The 16485-nt window shown below is 45.6% G+C and overlaps 1 long non-coding RNA gene across 1 annotated transcript; it reads right to left on the reverse strand.

The window, feature by feature from the left end:
• Positions 1-341: 341 nt before the first annotated feature.
• Positions 342-1740, reverse strand: LOC111525210. The gene is made up of 2 exons (XR_002726029.2): positions 1666-1740; positions 342-710 (listed from the first exon to the last, which is right to left on the reverse strand). It is a non-coding gene; the product is annotated as an uncharacterized LOC111525210 (long non-coding RNA).
• Positions 1741-16485: the final 14745 nt, after the last annotated feature.

Below are 16485 nucleotides of genomic sequence, written 5' to 3' on the forward strand. Positions count from 1 at the left end.
CCTGGCCTAGTATGACATATTAATCATGTAAGATGAATAGGCAGTGGATGGCACATGGAGAGCACTCAACAGACAAGACTTGGACTGAGTTCTGCTACTATTATTGCTAAGCAGATGCCATGTTAGGTGGTTCTGTGTTGGTCACAGAAGCACCGAATGTTCCTCAAATGTGAGATATATCCCCCACAGGAGTTTCAGCCATATTTGTGTGCCCTGTGCCTGCCATCCTCATATGGAGAGGTACTAAACTCGAACAGCGCAAAGCTCAAAGGTTGATCTTATTTGCAAACATGCCTCTCCCACTCTCAGGAAGAGAGGCTTCATGAGAAACCACTCAGAAGTGGTGGTGTTTTATTTATTTTTTGGTTCTTTTTGAAAAAGAGAAAAAAAGAGCAGCATGTGTAAAAGACCTATTTTGGAGTTTGGCCAATTTCCAAGGTAAAACCTCCCCCCTGTTTTCTGAGCACTGAGCTCCCACAGACAGGGTTGAGCCTCTGATGCTTTGCTTGCACAACGTGTCACAGCAATGGGACCAAGGATGGCACCAAGTCAACCCATTGTATGTTTTCTTGAAGTGTTTCAGAAACGGGGCAAAGGGAGTCTGGTTAAGTTGGGTTGTTCCCCTTGAACAGGGATGTTGGATGTTGTAGACTTGGAAGCTATGGGATGGGGTCTTTTCCCACGTGGATAGAGAAGTACAAAGTGCCCATCTGCAGAGAGAGACAGAGAACTGTGAATTCCACGTGCAGGAGGAAAGGAATTGTAAGGGCTTGAGGTGGGGGTGAAGTGTGTGGATGGAGGAGGCTGGCAGAGAGAGCTGTGTGTACTTCCACATTTCTTGGTAGTTTGGGAAAATGGCCATAGATTTTTCCCTTCCTAGTAAGAGGTGGAGTCAACTTCCCCATCCCTTGAATTTGGCCAGTCATGTGACTTTGGTCAATGAAGTCCTTTCTGTGGCAGAAGTGATGGCATGTCCCTTTTGAGCTTGAGACTTAAGGAGCCTTGCAATTTCTGCCCTTACTCTTGGAATCCTGCCTCTGCCATATGAACAAGCTTGGGTCACCCTGCTAGAGGATGAGAGACAATATGAAGGAGAGGCCAGTTATCCCAGCTATGAGGCTATCCTAGTCCAGACAGACCCTGGGCAATCTGCCAATTGACCCCAGATGCAGGAGTGAGCCCTATAGAGACCAGAACTATCCAGCTGAGCCCAGCCAAAATAGATAACCCATGAAATTCCAAGCTAAATAAATGGCTGTTGTTTGAGGCCACTGAGTTTTAGGGAGGTAGTTTGTTACAAAGGAAATGCTGACTGTCACACCTATGGATTGCTGAAAAATTTCATAGGTCCTTATATGAAACTGTTTATTTTAGTTTTTCTTGAGCTACTTCAGTGAGTTTCTTTTGCATGGATCCCAAGAGGTTTATGAAATATAGGCTGCTTGTTTAGGTAGCTTCTAGGAATTAGATGAGCTGGGCAGATGGGGTGCTGGCAGTCGGCAGACGGAGAGAAAAGCAGCTCCTGGAGCTCTCCACAGGAGGGGAACATCTCACAGACAAATGACCAGGGAACCAGGAGGGAGGAAGTCACTTATGGAGTATCTGCCCAGGAACCTCATTCTGTTCCCAAACCTAGGATTTCCTTCACACCCTTCCTGGTATTACCTCTTCAGCTGACAGGAGAGTTGCCCACATTTCAGCTGTATATTCCTATTCTCTGTCTGTCTGTCCTGCAGTGGAGAGAAAGAGAGAGAGATGAAGAGAGAGAGAATGAGAATCATCAACTGAATTATTATCTGCTCCCCAAATTAATATGTACTCCTAACCCTCCAATGTGACTATATTTGGAGATAGATTCTTCAGACACAATAAAGTTAAATGAAATCATGAGGGTGGGGTCCTGATCCAATAAGACTGGTGTCTTTATAAGAAGAGAAAGAGACACCAGGGATGAGCACAGAGAAAAGGTCACGTGAGGACACAGCGAGAGGGTGGCCTTCTGCAAATCTTGGAGAGGGGCACTATGGGACATCAAACTGGCTGCCACCTTGATCTTGGACTTCCAGCCTCCAGAACTGTGAGAAAATAAATTTTTGTTGTTTAAGCCCCCCAGGCTGTGGCATTTTGTTACAGCAGCTGGAGCAAACTAATACAATCATCATCATCACATGGCTGAGGTTTATTGAAGGCTCATCACATTCCAGGCACTGTTCACAGCTTATGACTCCCATCCTCACTCCTGTCTTTGGAGGGAAGTATAATCATATCCCTGGTTTTCTTTCTTTTTTTTTTTTTTTATGGAGACAGTCTGACTCTGTTGCCCAGGCTGGAGTGCAGTGGCACTATTTTGGCTCACTGCAACCTCCACCTCCAAGGTTCAAGTGATTCTGTTGGTACAAGGCCCCTGAAAATCTGGCCATAAACTGACCCCAAAACTGGCCATAAACAGTGGCCTGACCCTCCAGATCTTTCTATTCCGGAGGACACTGGGTGAAAAGTAGTCGCCCCAGTGACTGTTCGAGCAGTGCCTTGAGCAACCACTATCAGTTCTATTTAGGCAGGAATCCAGCAAGCTAGAAGAGAAGGTGATTTAGAGGCTTGGCAGTTCCCTGTTAGAATACACCCCCCAGACCAACAGGGAAATATAGCTACATTTGAGCCTTTTCCTTTTAAATTGCTCAAAGAATTTAAACAAGCTATTTATACTGAAAAAGAATGTAGAAATAATCAGCGAGTCAGGCTGCCAGATAGGGGAAAAAAGAAAACTGGTGAGTCTGAAATATGTCCAAAAGGTAAAAAAGAAAAGCATTGGGCTAATCAGTGTCACTCTAAGTTTGATAAAGATGGGAACCAGATTCTGGGAAACGCCGTGAGGGGCCCGTCATGGGCAGGGATTTTCACAGTGCTTTTCCGTACAATGTCTGCAATCTATAGGTAACATAACCAGTTAGGTCAGGGGTCGATCTTTAACTACCAGGCCCAGTGTGTAGTGCTGGGCTGTCTGCCTGTGGATTTCCTTTCTGCCTTTTAGTTTTTACTTCTTCTTTCTTTAGAGGCAGAAATTGGGCATAAGACAATATGAGGGGTGGTCTCCTTGCTTACCAACACCATGGTTTCCAAGCAGATCCTTCCCCAGTTGAGCCTCAGAAGAGACAGCAACTCTGGCTGACATTTGGTTGCAGCTACAAACCAAAAAGTATCTAAGACAGGTCTCAGTCAATTTAGAATGTATTTTGCCATGGTTAAGGATCATGATCCATGACACAGCCTCAGGAATTCCTGAGAACATGTGCCCAAGCAGTTGGGTTATTGTCTGAAGGGGGCCAGCCCCCCCACACCTGTGGGTATTTCTCGTCAGGTGGGACGAGAGACTGAGAAAAGAAATAAGGCACAAAGACAAATATAGAGAAAGAACAGTGGGCCCAGGGGACCAGCACTCAGCATACAAAGGACCCGCACCGGCCCTGGTCTCTGAGTTCCCTCAGTATTTATTGATTACTATTTTCACTATCTTGGTAAGGGGAATGCTGCAGGAGGACAGGGTGATAGTGGGGAGAAGGTCAGTAGGAAAACATGTGAGCAAAGGAATCTGTATCACAAATAAGTTCATGGGAAGGTACTGTGCCTGGATGTGCATGTGGGCCAGATTTATGCTTCTCTCCACCCAAACATCTCAGTGTAGTAAAGAGTAGCAGAGCAGCATTGCCACCAGCATATCTCGCCTCCAGTCACAGGGCAGTTTTCTCCTATCTCAGAATAGAATGAATGTACAATGGGGTTTTACCCTGAGACGTTCTGTTCCCAGGGGCATGCAGGAGATGGAGGCCTTCCTCTTACCTCAACCACAAGAGGCCTTCCTCTTTTACTAATCCTCCTCAGCGTAGACCCTTTATGGGTGTCAGACTAGGGGACGGTCAGTTCTTTCCCTTCCCACGAGGCCATATCTCAGGCTGTCTTAGTGGGGAGAAACCTTGGACAATAACCAGGCTTTCTTGGGCAGAGGTCCCTGCAGCTTTCTGCAGTGCATTGTGCCCTGGTTAATCGAGAAAGGAGAATGGCGATGACTTTTACCAAGCATACTGCCTGTAAACATATTGTTAACAAGGCACATCCTGCACAGCCCTAGACCCCTTAAACCTTGATTCCATACAGCACATGTTTCTGTGAGCACAGGGTTGGAGCTAAAGTTGCAGATTAACAGCATCTCAAGGCAAAACAATTTTCTTAGTACAGATCAAAATGGTATTTCTTATGTCTTCCTTTTCTACATAGACACAGTAACAGTCTGATCTCTCTTCTTTACAGAGGAGTGGTCTCCTCCCTCACCAACACCCTGGTTTCCAAGCAGATACTTCCCCAGTTGAGCCTCAGATGAGACGCAACTCTGACTGACCTTTGGTTGCAGCTGCAAACCAAGAAGTATCTAAGATAGGCCTCAATCAATTTAGAATTTCATTTTGCCACAGTTAAGGATCATGATCCATGACACAGCTTCAGGAAGTCCTGAGAACATGTGCCCAAGCAGTTAGGTTATAACTTCGTTTTATACATTTTAGGGAGACAGAATATAGGCAAAGACAAATTGATACATGTAAGGTATACACTGGTTTAGCTCAGAAAGGCAGGACATTTTGAAGCCACAGAGTGGGCTGCCAGGTCCTAGGTGGATTTAAAGATTTTCTAATTGTTGCTTATAACATAATATCTGAAACTTTAATTTATAAAGAAAAGGAACTTTTTTCTTACAGTCATGGAGGCTGAGAAATCCAAGGTTAAGGGGCCACATCTCGTGAGAGCCTTCTTGCTGGTGTGGACTCTCTGCAGTCTTTAGAGCACAGGGCATCACATGACAAGGGGCCATGCTAGCTCAGGTCTCTCTTCCTCTTCTTTTAAGCTACGAATGCCACTCTCATAACAACCTATTAATCCATTAACCCATTAATCCATGAATGGATTAATCCATTCATCAGAGCAGAACCTACATGACCCAGTCGCCCCTGACGGTTTCACCTTTCTATACTGCCACATTGCCTATTATGTTTCAACATGAATTTTGAAGGAGACAAGCATTTAAACAGTAATGATGCGGTTTCTCTATTTGATGTGAGAATGATTATTAAAGTTCAGCTCCTCTGCCCTGTTCTCTGTGTCCTCATCTAAAATTTGACACATTGGCCAGGAGTGGTGACTCACACCTGTAATCCCAGCACTTTGGGAGGCTGAGGCGGGTGGATCATTTGAGGTCAGGAGTTCGAGACTGGCCTGGCCAACATGGTAAAACCCTATCTCTACTAAAAATACAAAAAAATGACCCGGGCATGGTGGCTTATGCCTATAATCCCAGCTACTCAGGAGGGTGAGGCATGAGAATTGCTCCAACCCAGGAGGTAGTAGTTGCAGTGAGCTGAGATTGCGCCACTGCACTCCAGCCTGGGTGACAGAGTGAGACCCTGCTCCAAAAAATAAATAAAATAAAATAAAATAAAATTTGACACATCACATTAAGTTAATGACAGAGACAACTATTCTTTTTCCTTTCCCACCAAAGGAGAGCCATATCGAGTCAATTTTAGAAAATGCAAGCTGAACTATTATCTATTAGGAATTTTTTGGTAAAAGTATTGATGGTGTGTGGGAACGTATTATTGATGAGATGTTAGATGCTTGTGTTTCTGGGCTCGCATGATAACTTGTGACGTGGACTCTGTGTTTTTGTCCCTACGATATGCTCTCTGATATTCAACCTTCTCCATCTTTCTTTGTGTCCCAGGAGGCCACCTGTTTTAGTTATTTATTGATGTATGACTAATTACTCCAAAATATAGTGGCTTAAAACAATAAAATATTTGTTATCTTATAGTCTCTTTGAGTCAAGAATCTGGGCTCCCCTTAGCCATGTCTCTTCCCTCTGATGCAATCAAGCTACTGGATGGGGGCCGCAGTGTCATTCAAAAGCTCAACTTGAGATGAGGGTATGGGGTGATTCTTCTGCTCCCAAGCTCACTCAGATGGCATTGGCTACTGGCAGGTAGGTTTCCCCTCAGAAAGTGATTCAAGACAGAGTGAGAGAGAAGTTGAAAATAGAAGCAACAGCCATTTTGTGACCCGATCTGAGAAGTGACAGCCATCACTTTCTGCTGTACTTCATTCGTTAGAAATGAGTCACTAGGTGCAGCCCACATCTCAGGGGGAAGGAATTAGATGAGGGCATGAATATAAAGAAACAGGATCACTGGTTCTTGCAGCTTCTCTCTAATAAAGGAATTGCAGTAGACTTGTATCATACACACATTTAATTCACGAAATTTTAACTATAGAAACAGGTGTAAAGAGAGCTCTAATTTGAGGCGGCAGTTCCATCTATGGCTCAATGGTGAAGCTGTATTTTGCAGATTTGTCCTGTTGGGTACTGAGCATCTCTGTACACACTATATGCACACAGCTACTGCTGTACAACATTTTATATATAAAACCACATTCACTGCATGCATAGGGGATTTAAGAGATATTCAAGGTGAAACTGAGCTAACCACAATGTTCACCTTCACTCCTAAACCCAAAGAATGCTTTCACTTGATTCAGAATTCTGGGTTGACAGTTCTTTCCTTTCAGCACTTAAAAAATATGCCACCAAGATGCAGGTCATAAAGACTTTGCTGATGAAACAGGATGTGGTAAAGAAGCCAGCCAAACCCCACCAAAACCAAGATGGCAACAAAGGTGATCTCTGGTCATGCTCATTGTTCATTATGTGCTAATTATAATACATTAGCATGCAAGAAGATACGCCCACAAGCACCATGACAGTTTAGAAATGCCATGGCAACATCTAGCAGTTACCTCATATGGCCTAAAATGGGAAGGAACCCTCAGTTCCAGGAATTGCCCACCCCTTTCCAGGAAAACTCATGAATAATCCACCCTTTGTTTGGCATATAATCAAGAAGTAACTGTAAATATACTCAGTTGAGCAACCCATGCCATTGCTCTGCCTACAGAGTAGCCATTCTTTTATTCCTTTTCTTCCTTTCCTTTCCTCTCCTCTCCTCTCCCCTCCCGTCTCTCTCTTTCTTTTCTTTCTTCTTTCTTTGTTTCTCTCTCCTTCCTTCCTTCTTTCTTTCCTCCTCTTTCTTTCTTTCCTTTCTCTCTCTTTCTTTCTTTCTTCTCTTTTTCTCTTTCTTTCTTTTTTTCTCTTTCTTTCTCTCTCCCTTTCTCTCTCTCTCTTTCTTTCTTTCTTTCTCTTTTCTTTTCTTTTCTTTTTTCCTTTCTTCCTCTCTTTCTTTCTTCTTTCTTTTTTCAGACAGAGTCTTACGCTGTGGCCCAGGCTGGATTACAGTGGAACAGTCTTGACTCACTGCAACCTCTGCCTCCTAATTCTCCTGCCTTAGCCTCCCAAGTGGCTGAGATTACAGGCATGCCCCACCATGCTCAGCTAATTTTTGTATTTTTTGTAGAGACGAGGTTTCCCCATGTTACCCAGGCTGCTCTTGAACTCCTGGCCTCAAGAGATCTGTCTGCCTTGGCCTCCCAAAGTACTGGGATTACAGGCGTGAGCCACTGCACCTGGCCTATTCCTTTTCCTTCTTAATAAATTTACTTTCACTTAAAAAAAAAAAAGTGCCACTTTTTTCTGGCCGCTATGCTTCCTGATGAGAAATCTGCCGTCATCTGAATTGTTGTTTTGGTATAAGTCATGTGTTTAGCTTTCTCTGGATGCTTTCAAGATTTTTCTTTGTGTTTGATTTTCCCCAGTTGGATGATGATGTGTCTGGGTGTAAATTTCCTTGGAAAGGATCCCTGACATTGGGTGAAGAGTTGTGCATGCATCTGCATATTCTGAGGAAGGGCCTGAAGCTTCAGTCCAGGATCACACAACTTTCACTGCATTTTCAAGGGAGCCCCGGACTCTGTGATCATTAGCAACCAATGGTTTCTATGAAGTTATTGGAGATGGCTGGAAGGCTTGGGCAGCTTGAGGATAACTGGCAATACATGATTAACTAGTGCATCTGAAAGGGGCTTAAACTTCCCTGAAGTCATTTGGCCACTCGTGTGGTTCAGTCCACTTGACTGGAATTTTCCTGGGTGAGGGGAGCTGAGGAGTTAAAGGTCATAGTGACTGTGGAGGACATTGGTGACTCAGGGAGGCTTTTAGGATGCTTATTCTCTTAATACTCTACTTCTGCCCTTCACTCATATAAACACCCATGGGAAGTGAAAACATGTACTAGCCACGCAGACACAGTTTCCGGAGAAGTCCAAGCTTCTCTTCCAGCCCTGTTGCTGCTCCAGAGATTCTGATGCCTCCACAGAGAGGGTCCAGGGAGGAGATTCTCCCCCATCATGGGAGAGGGGTGTGGGCATGTGGGATTCCCAGGAGCCCAACCTGAGTGCCAATACCCATCAAGAGGCTGGGCTCCATCACTCAAGAACTCTGTGGGTTGGAAGATAATGCTCAGATTTGATATAAGGAGCTACATATTATGGACCAGAGGCAGCCCAGCCAGGGGCTCCTCAGCTAGAGTGGAGTCGGTCTGGTCTCCCTTGCACATTGGGATTTTATGGCAAAAACACTGGGCATGTCCAACTGGCTTGTCTACTTTAAAAATCCAGAATGAGATTACAGATTTTAATCAGAGCATGTTTTTCCAACCAGTCTGGTTCTAAGTCACCCACCATCCCTGACCGGGCTGAGGGAAAGATGAGGTAGGAGGTAGCTTGGCAGGACTTATTTCTCAGTCCTGAAGGGACAGAATGAAAAAATTGGCAGGAACCAGCAGATGGCAACAAAAGCAATCCTTAGCTGCCCTCATTGTGCATTAGCACAAGACATTGTCACCAGTGCCATGACAGTTTACAAATGTGTGGCAATCACCCGGGATTTACCACCGCTTTCCTAGAAAATTCTAAATGAGCCACCTCTCAATTTGCATTGACCTACCCCTTAATTTGCATGTAATTGAAAGTGAGTATAAGTGAGTATAAATACAGTTGGCAACAGTCCCTACCTTGCCTGCTATGAGCACATTACCTATGAGTTAGCCCTGCTCTGCAAGGAACAGTACTGTGCAATAAAAGACTGCTGTCTAACACCACCAGCTCACTCTTGAATTCTTTCCTGAGCAAAGGGAAGAACCCTCCTGGGCTAAGCCCCAGTTTTGAGACTTGCCTGTTCTCCACCAGAGAGGGTGCCCTTCTAATGAGAATGCGTGTGAGGCTTTGCTGAGTGGTAAGTGCACTGCCCTCATCCTCAGGAGACCTGTTGAAGGTGGAGAAGCCCTTCTGTGTGACCTTCAGGGCTTCTCCCAGATGGACCATCCTGAAGGTTCCATGTGGACTTGAGGTCAGTCTATTCACATTGATACCAGAATCATATTTGGTCTGCACTTGGCCAGACCTTTCTAGGTGGGAAAGAATATAAGAAGTGAAAGCTGTCAACAGTCTGGCTTCCAGAAATGAAAGCCTTCAAATTGGTTCAAAGAGAAAATTGGAAATGCTTCAAAGTACAAACTCTAGGTTTGAATTCTGGCTCAGCCATTTTCCAGCAGAGTGACATTTGGCAAATTATTGTACCTCTCTGAGCCTCTGTTTCTTCATTTGTAAAATGGAGATTATGATATAGGTTTTTCGTGGGTTATGTTACTTTATTTTATTTTATTTTATTTTAGACAGAGTCTTGCTCTGTTGCCCAGTCTGGAGTGCATTGGTGCGATCTTGGCTCACTGCAACCTCTGCCTCCTGGGTTCAAGCAATTCTCCTGCCTCAGCCTCCTGAGTAGCTGGGATTACAGGTGCCTGCCACCACACCCGGCTAATTTTTTGTATTTTTAGTAGAGATAGAGTTTCACCATGCTGGCCAGCCTGGTCTTGAACTCCCGACCTTGGGTGATCCACCTGCCTTGGCCTCCCAAAGTGCTAGGATTAAGGCCATGAGCCACTGCATGGTTATGTTATTAAAGGAGATCATGTATGTGGCATGCCTAGCAAAGTGCCTGGTACAGAGTAACCACCCACAGGTTAGCTGGTATTCTCATTTATAATTGCTGGTCTTGCAGCTTTTCAGTCCATGTCTATAAACAAGGTAAAATGCACCATGGCAGTCCAGGCCTGTCTGCTGGCTCTTCCCCCTGCACTAACCCTGGAGATGCCTCAGAAGCTGGAAGAAGGACTAATGAAGCAACAGAAAGTGGTTGGGTTCTGGATGGGGCTGAAGTCACGGGTGAGAGCATTTCCATTGTAGAAAGACTGGTGCCATGGATGGGGAGAGATTTGGGGTCTGCCCTTTTCTTCCATTAGCATTACCTGACCACCCCCTACCACCACAGGCTCCCCACCACCACAGGGAGCCTGAAAAACAGCAGTCAGGCTGGGTGCAGTGGCTCACACCTGTAATCCCAGCACTTTGGGAGACCTAGGTGGGCAGATCATGAGATCAGGAGTTTGAGACCAGCCTGGCCAGCATGGTGAAACCCCATCTCTACTAAAAGTACAAAAATTAGCCGGGCATGGTGGCGGGCACCTGTAGTCCCAGCTACTCAGGGGGCTGAGGTAGGAGAATTTCTTGACCCCAGGAGGCAGAGGTTGCAGTGACCCAAGATAGAGCCATTACACTCCAGCCCGGGTGACAGAGCAAGACTCCGCCTCAAAAAAACAACAAACAAAACAAAACAAAACAAAACAAAAATGGCAGCCAAAGCCAGGAGAGGCAGTATAGCATTGAGAGTTTCTCCCGCCCTGTTGGAGGGCGAAGGGGTGTGATTAACACAGGTGCAGGGTCTTGTCCTGTCCCTAACTTTGCCTCTTACACTCTTTCCTGTCACTTGCTGAGAGCTAGGGTGTTACAACAGAGGGACACACACACAGGAATAAAAGAGAGTGCAGAGGCAGAAGTGTGGACTGGGACACCCGAAGCTCTGCGCTGTGGCTCTTGTCCCCCCAAGTTCAGCAGGAGTACAAGCCAGTGCCAGTGAATGGCCACCAAATACTTGAACAGTGTTTATAACAGTTCTGTATCCCACTGCTGGATATAATTAATATTCCACTTTTTTTTTCTTTTTTCTTTTTTTTTTGCCCCATCTATGTATAAACATTCGTATCCCAAGGTGGTTTTAAAATACATTTCCATCACTAGTGAAGCTGCTATCTTTTCCTAAGTTTGATAGTCGTTTGAGGATGATGTCCTCTGTCATTTGCCTATTCATATACTTTGCAAATTAAAAAATTGTGTTGAATTCCAGCACTTTGGGAGGCTGAGGCAAGAGAGTCGCTTGAGCCCAGGAGTTTGAGACAAACCTGGGCAACATAGTGAAACCTCATTTCTACAAAAAGTTTTAAAAATTAGCCCAGCATGGTGGCATGTGCCTGAAGTCCCAGCTACCTGGGAGGATCACTTGAGCCCAGGAGATCCAGGCTGTAGTGAGCCATTATCACACCACTGCACTCCAGCCTGGGTGACAAAGCAAGACTCTGTATGTAAAGAAAAAATGGGTTGTCTCTTTTTTTCCTGTTCCTTTTCAGGAGCTGTGTGTATATTAGGGATTTTGAGCACTTGCCAGTTGGGTTATCCTTGTCAACGCTGTTGTTCTGGGACACCAATGGGGCCACTGACATGACTGACCACCAGGGGACAGAGCTGCCCTTGGCCAAACATGAAGACTTCTCAGCTCAGAGTTGGGAGGAATGTTCAAGGTATCTGCTTGTGCCTGGGCTTGCTCTGGGTCCTTATATTCTTCCTATATCATCATCATCTTCTTGTTCTTCTTCCTTCTTCCTTCTTTCTTCTTTCTTCCTCCTCCTCCTCTTCCTCCTCCTCTTTCTCCTCCTTTTCCTCCTCCCCTTCCCCTTCCCCTTCTCCTTCTCCTTCTCCTTCTCCTTCTTCTTCTTCTTCTTCTTTTTTTTTTTTTTTTTGAGACGGAGTCTCGCTCTGTCGCCCAGGCTGGAGTGCAGTGGCCGGATCTCAGCTCACTGCAAGCTCCGCCTCCCAGGTTCACGCCATTCTCCTGCCTCAGGCTCCTGAGTGGCTGGGACTACAGGCGCCCGCCACCTCACCCGGCTAGTTTTTTGTATTTTTTAGTAGAGACGGGGTTTCACCGTGTTCGCCAGGATGATCTCGATCTCCTGACCTCGTGATCCGCCCGTCTCGGCCTCCCAAAGTGCTGGGATTACAGGCTTGAGCCACCGCGCCCGGCCTCTCCTTCTTCTTTGTGAGACGGAACTTTGCTCTTGTCACTCAGGCTGGAGTGCAGTGGCGCGATCTTGGTTCACTGCGACCACTACTTCAAGCAATTCGCCTGCCGCAGACTCCCAAGTAGCTGGGATTGCAGGCATGCCAGCTAATTTTTGTATTTTTAGTAGAGACAGGGTTTCACCATTTTGGCCAGACTGGGTCTCAAACTCCTGACCTCAAGTGGTCCACCCACCTCGGTCTCCCTCGGACCGAGGGTGACCTTGGTCACCCACCTCTGGGATTACAGACATGAGCCACCCTGCCTGGCCCTTTGCTTCTTATCTTTGAGATTTCTTGGTTTACTAAGGGAGGGGCATCAGTGGGGATGGCTCTTATCACTTTCTATGGGTCTCATCAGTAAAATCCCTAAATCCAGGAGCAGTGTAGTGCAGCGGTTAAGAATGCAGGCTTTGGCATTAGATGCGGGTCCAAATTCCAACTCCTCCCCTTATGGGCTGTGTGGCTAGGAGGCTTTCTGAGCCTCTCTTGTTCTTGCCTGATGGCCATGGGGATGGAAACTTGCACTTAATTGGGATTAAACTGCTCAGTGCAGAGTCTCACACATTCATTCACAAAATGTTTATTGAACATCTACAATGTGCCAGGCACGGTGCTAGGCTTTGGGAATTTACAAGAGTGAACAAAACAGGAGGAGGCGCCAGGTACAGTCACTTACACCTGTAGAATCACCTACTTGGGAGGCTAAGGTGGGAGGATCGCTTGAGCCCAGAAGTTTAGGACCAGCCTGGGCAATATAGCAAGACCTCATCTCTAAAAAAAAAAAAAAAAAAAAAAAAAAAAAAAAAAACAGGTAGAAATCCCTGCCTTCAAGGAGCTGATATTAAAAAGAACAGACAATCAACAAACACAAATCAGTGGAGAGTGTCACTCGGCGATGAGTGTGTTAGAAAGAAATAAACCAGACAGGTGGGACAGGAAGTGCTAGGCTGTGCACGGGACTGTCAGAGAAGGCCTCTCTGAAGAGTTGACATCTGAACAGGGTCCTGACTGTGGTGAAGGAGAAAGCCATTTGGCTATCTTGGGAAGAGTGTTTGGGGCAGAAATTAAAGCAAGTGCAAAGGCCCCGGGGCAGGACTGTGCCTGAGTGTTGATGAACAGTGGAGAGGCCAGTGTGGCTGGAGTGGGGGAAGTAAAGGGGGAAGTGGGAGATAGGGGTGGGGCAGGGATGAGGCCAGACCATGGACCTTGCCGGCCAGTGTTGGGACTTAGGCATTTTCCTGAGTGAGACAGAAGCCACAGGAAGCCTCTGAGCAGGCAAGGAACATGAGACAACTTAGGTATTAACAGGAAGGCAGGAGCAGGGAGCCCATTGAGGAGGATACTGCAATGGTCCAGGTGGGAGATGGTGCTGGTGCAGGTGGAGCTGGTGAGAAGTGGTTGGATTCTGGAGAACTTTGAAGGATTTGCTGTTGGATCAGCAAAGCTGGTTTCTCAGTAGATACGAGTTTCCTTTTCTTTCCAGTGAGCCTCCCTGAGCCTCCTGAAGATTTTCATTTCCTGTCTCCCACCTGAGTCTTCAGACTGGGCCAGACATGCAGGATGAGACTTCTGGCTGAGGCTTGAGCCAAAGACTGGAATCCTGTCAGGGCCAGATTGCAGACTCCTTGTGTGGTCCTGGGGGGATCACCTGCTCTCCTGGGGCCTCTGTTTCCCCATTTATACAGCAGGAAGCCAGGAGGGGAACATGCAGTCTCCTGCCCTCCCATGTTTGCCTACCATGGGGATGATTGGGAGGATCAAAGGGCACAAGTTCTGGGCCAGGGACACGACCAAAGAGGAGAAGTTAATGAGACATTGAACAGTTGTAAACCGAAGAGGACTGTGCCCGTCCCTCCCCGGCTGGTCACCAATGCCCCATGGGCATGGCCCTCATCATGGGGACAGAAGGCTGGGCCATCTCCTCTCTGGGCTGAGGTTCTGGGCAGGACACACAAATCGGCTTACTCTGGGGTTCTCACAGTCTGTTCCTGCAAACTAATGTCCTTCTAGTAGGAAGCACTCCTAAAGGACCCTTGGCCTGGTTCCTGGTTGCTCTCCATGGCTGGGGTGAGCCCTGGATGGGACCGTTGCTCATAGGTGAGGGTGTGGCTGAGAACTGGGGTTGGGGAGGGCATTTCTCAGAGGTTATATCAGAGATCAAGGCTTGGCTGGTCCCATTTCCAACTTTCCAGAACCTGTGTACCTGACAAATGTTCATTGTCCCAGACACACTCTATTAAACAATCATGTCTTAAAGGGGAAGTTGCAGGGCAGGGAAGCTTTGAGTAGGACCAGCCAAATTAATTTATAGCTCCACCCCGTCATCTGTGTGACCTGAGGTAAGTCACTTGACCTCTTTGATTAAATTCCTTATTTGCAAAATGATTGTACTTCCCCTTGGGGCTGCTATGAAAATCAAACAAACCCCATTTTGAGTGCCTGGAGAATAGTAGGCAGGTGATGATTAACAGAAATGATGAATTGATAAGAAGGTAGGAATGTAGGATAGTCCCGTAACTGATGATACTCTCTGACACTTGCCGAGCATGGAGGATGGGCCAGACCCTGCTCCAGGAGCTTGACATAAACAGTCGTCTAGTCCTCTCAGCTCCTCTTCAAGGGGGCACTGTGAATTAATCTGCTTTGCATTGCTATAAAGGAAAACCTAGGGCTGGGTAATTTACAAAGAAAAGAGATTTATGAGGCTCATGGTTCTGCAGACTGTACAAGCATGGCAGCATCTGCTCAGCTCATAGTGAGGCTTCAGGAAGCCTATCATCCTGGCAGAAGGTGAAGGGGAAGCCGAGTATCACCTAGTGAAAGAGAGGCAAGAGAGATGCCAGGCACAATTTCGGCTTGCTACAACCTCTGCCTCCCGGGTTCAAGTGATTCTCCTGCCTCAGCCTCCCGAGTAGCTGGGATTACAGGTACCACCACCATGCCCAGCGAATTTTTGTATTTTTAGTAGAGATGGAGTTTTGCCATGTTGGCTAGGCTGGTCTTGAACTCCCGACCTCAGGTGATCTACCTGCCTCAGCCTCCCAAAGTGTTGGGATTACAGGCATGAGCCACTTCGCCCAACCAAAATTTTCTTTTTCATTGACATGTGGTCTCGCTATATTTCCCAGGTTGGTTTCAATCTACTGGCCTCAAGTGATCCTCCTGCCTCAGCCTCCCAAAGTGCTGGGATTACAGGAGTGAGCCACCATGCCTGGCCTCTACAGCCTTTCTTTATCTTTAGTGGTGTTGCCATTTTTAAAGAATATACCTCCCCGTTTAAAAATTAAAACTATCTATCATCATCTACTTATTATCTATCTGTCATCTACCTATTAATTTATCTATTATCAGTAAAGACTCATTAATTTATATTTTCTAATGGTTTATAACTTGTTACTGTACTTAATATTTGGGTGCTTAAATTATTCTGAAGTTGACTAGTGGGAGCCCTTTTCATCTCCCCTGGGACATGCTCATTTTTTAAAAGCACTCCATGCCTGGCATAATAAGATATTCAGGGCTCACGTTGTACATATCCTGCTCCTCTCCTGGAATAAGTCATTCTCTGGAGAGCACTGCTTCCTTTTAACATGGAATGGTATTAGAGACCAAAGATCTAGGAGCTAGGTGCTACCTGTGTGTCTTTGCTTTTAGGCTCTTTCAGTGGATAGAACTAGAAAAATGTGTGCATGTATACACACAGACATACACATATGCCCACATTTGCACGTAATTATGCATATTTGAGAAATCATGCATTTACACCACCACTCCTAATCCCAGGTTCTTTTTTGCTTTTTCCACTTCATATTTGCATGTCCCTTCTTCCACAGTGAGAATCCTGTCTCCCAACATTAACACATTTACTCTTTTGCTTAATATAATAATTTGATATATACATTATAACAATATAATACATTTAACATAGTCTTACAATTGCATCACGCATACCACTACAAAAAACAGTTCTACTAAAATGAATTCAGGATTTGTTTGCAGTTCCCATCTTCCAACCCTGTTAAAGACTATGGGTATATAGTAAAATATACACAAATTACTAGAGTTAGTCCTTTTATTACTCCCTCTTTCCCTGTTTCCTTCCCTCCCACATTTCCTTCCTTCCTTCCATCCTTCCTTCCTTCCTTCCCTCCCTTCCTTCCCTTTCAGTATAATTATAATATTCATTTGAAATATAATTAGGTTAATTTGGTTTAGTTTGTTTTTCTGCTTAATTTTAATTTTTTTTTTTTTTTTTTTTTT

The sequence above is a fragment of the Piliocolobus tephrosceles genome, chromosome 21, assembly GCF_002776525.5.
Source record: "Piliocolobus tephrosceles isolate RC106 chromosome 21, ASM277652v3, whole genome shotgun sequence".
Classification (NCBI taxonomy): Eukaryota; Metazoa; Chordata; class Mammalia; order Primates; family Cercopithecidae; genus Piliocolobus; species Piliocolobus tephrosceles.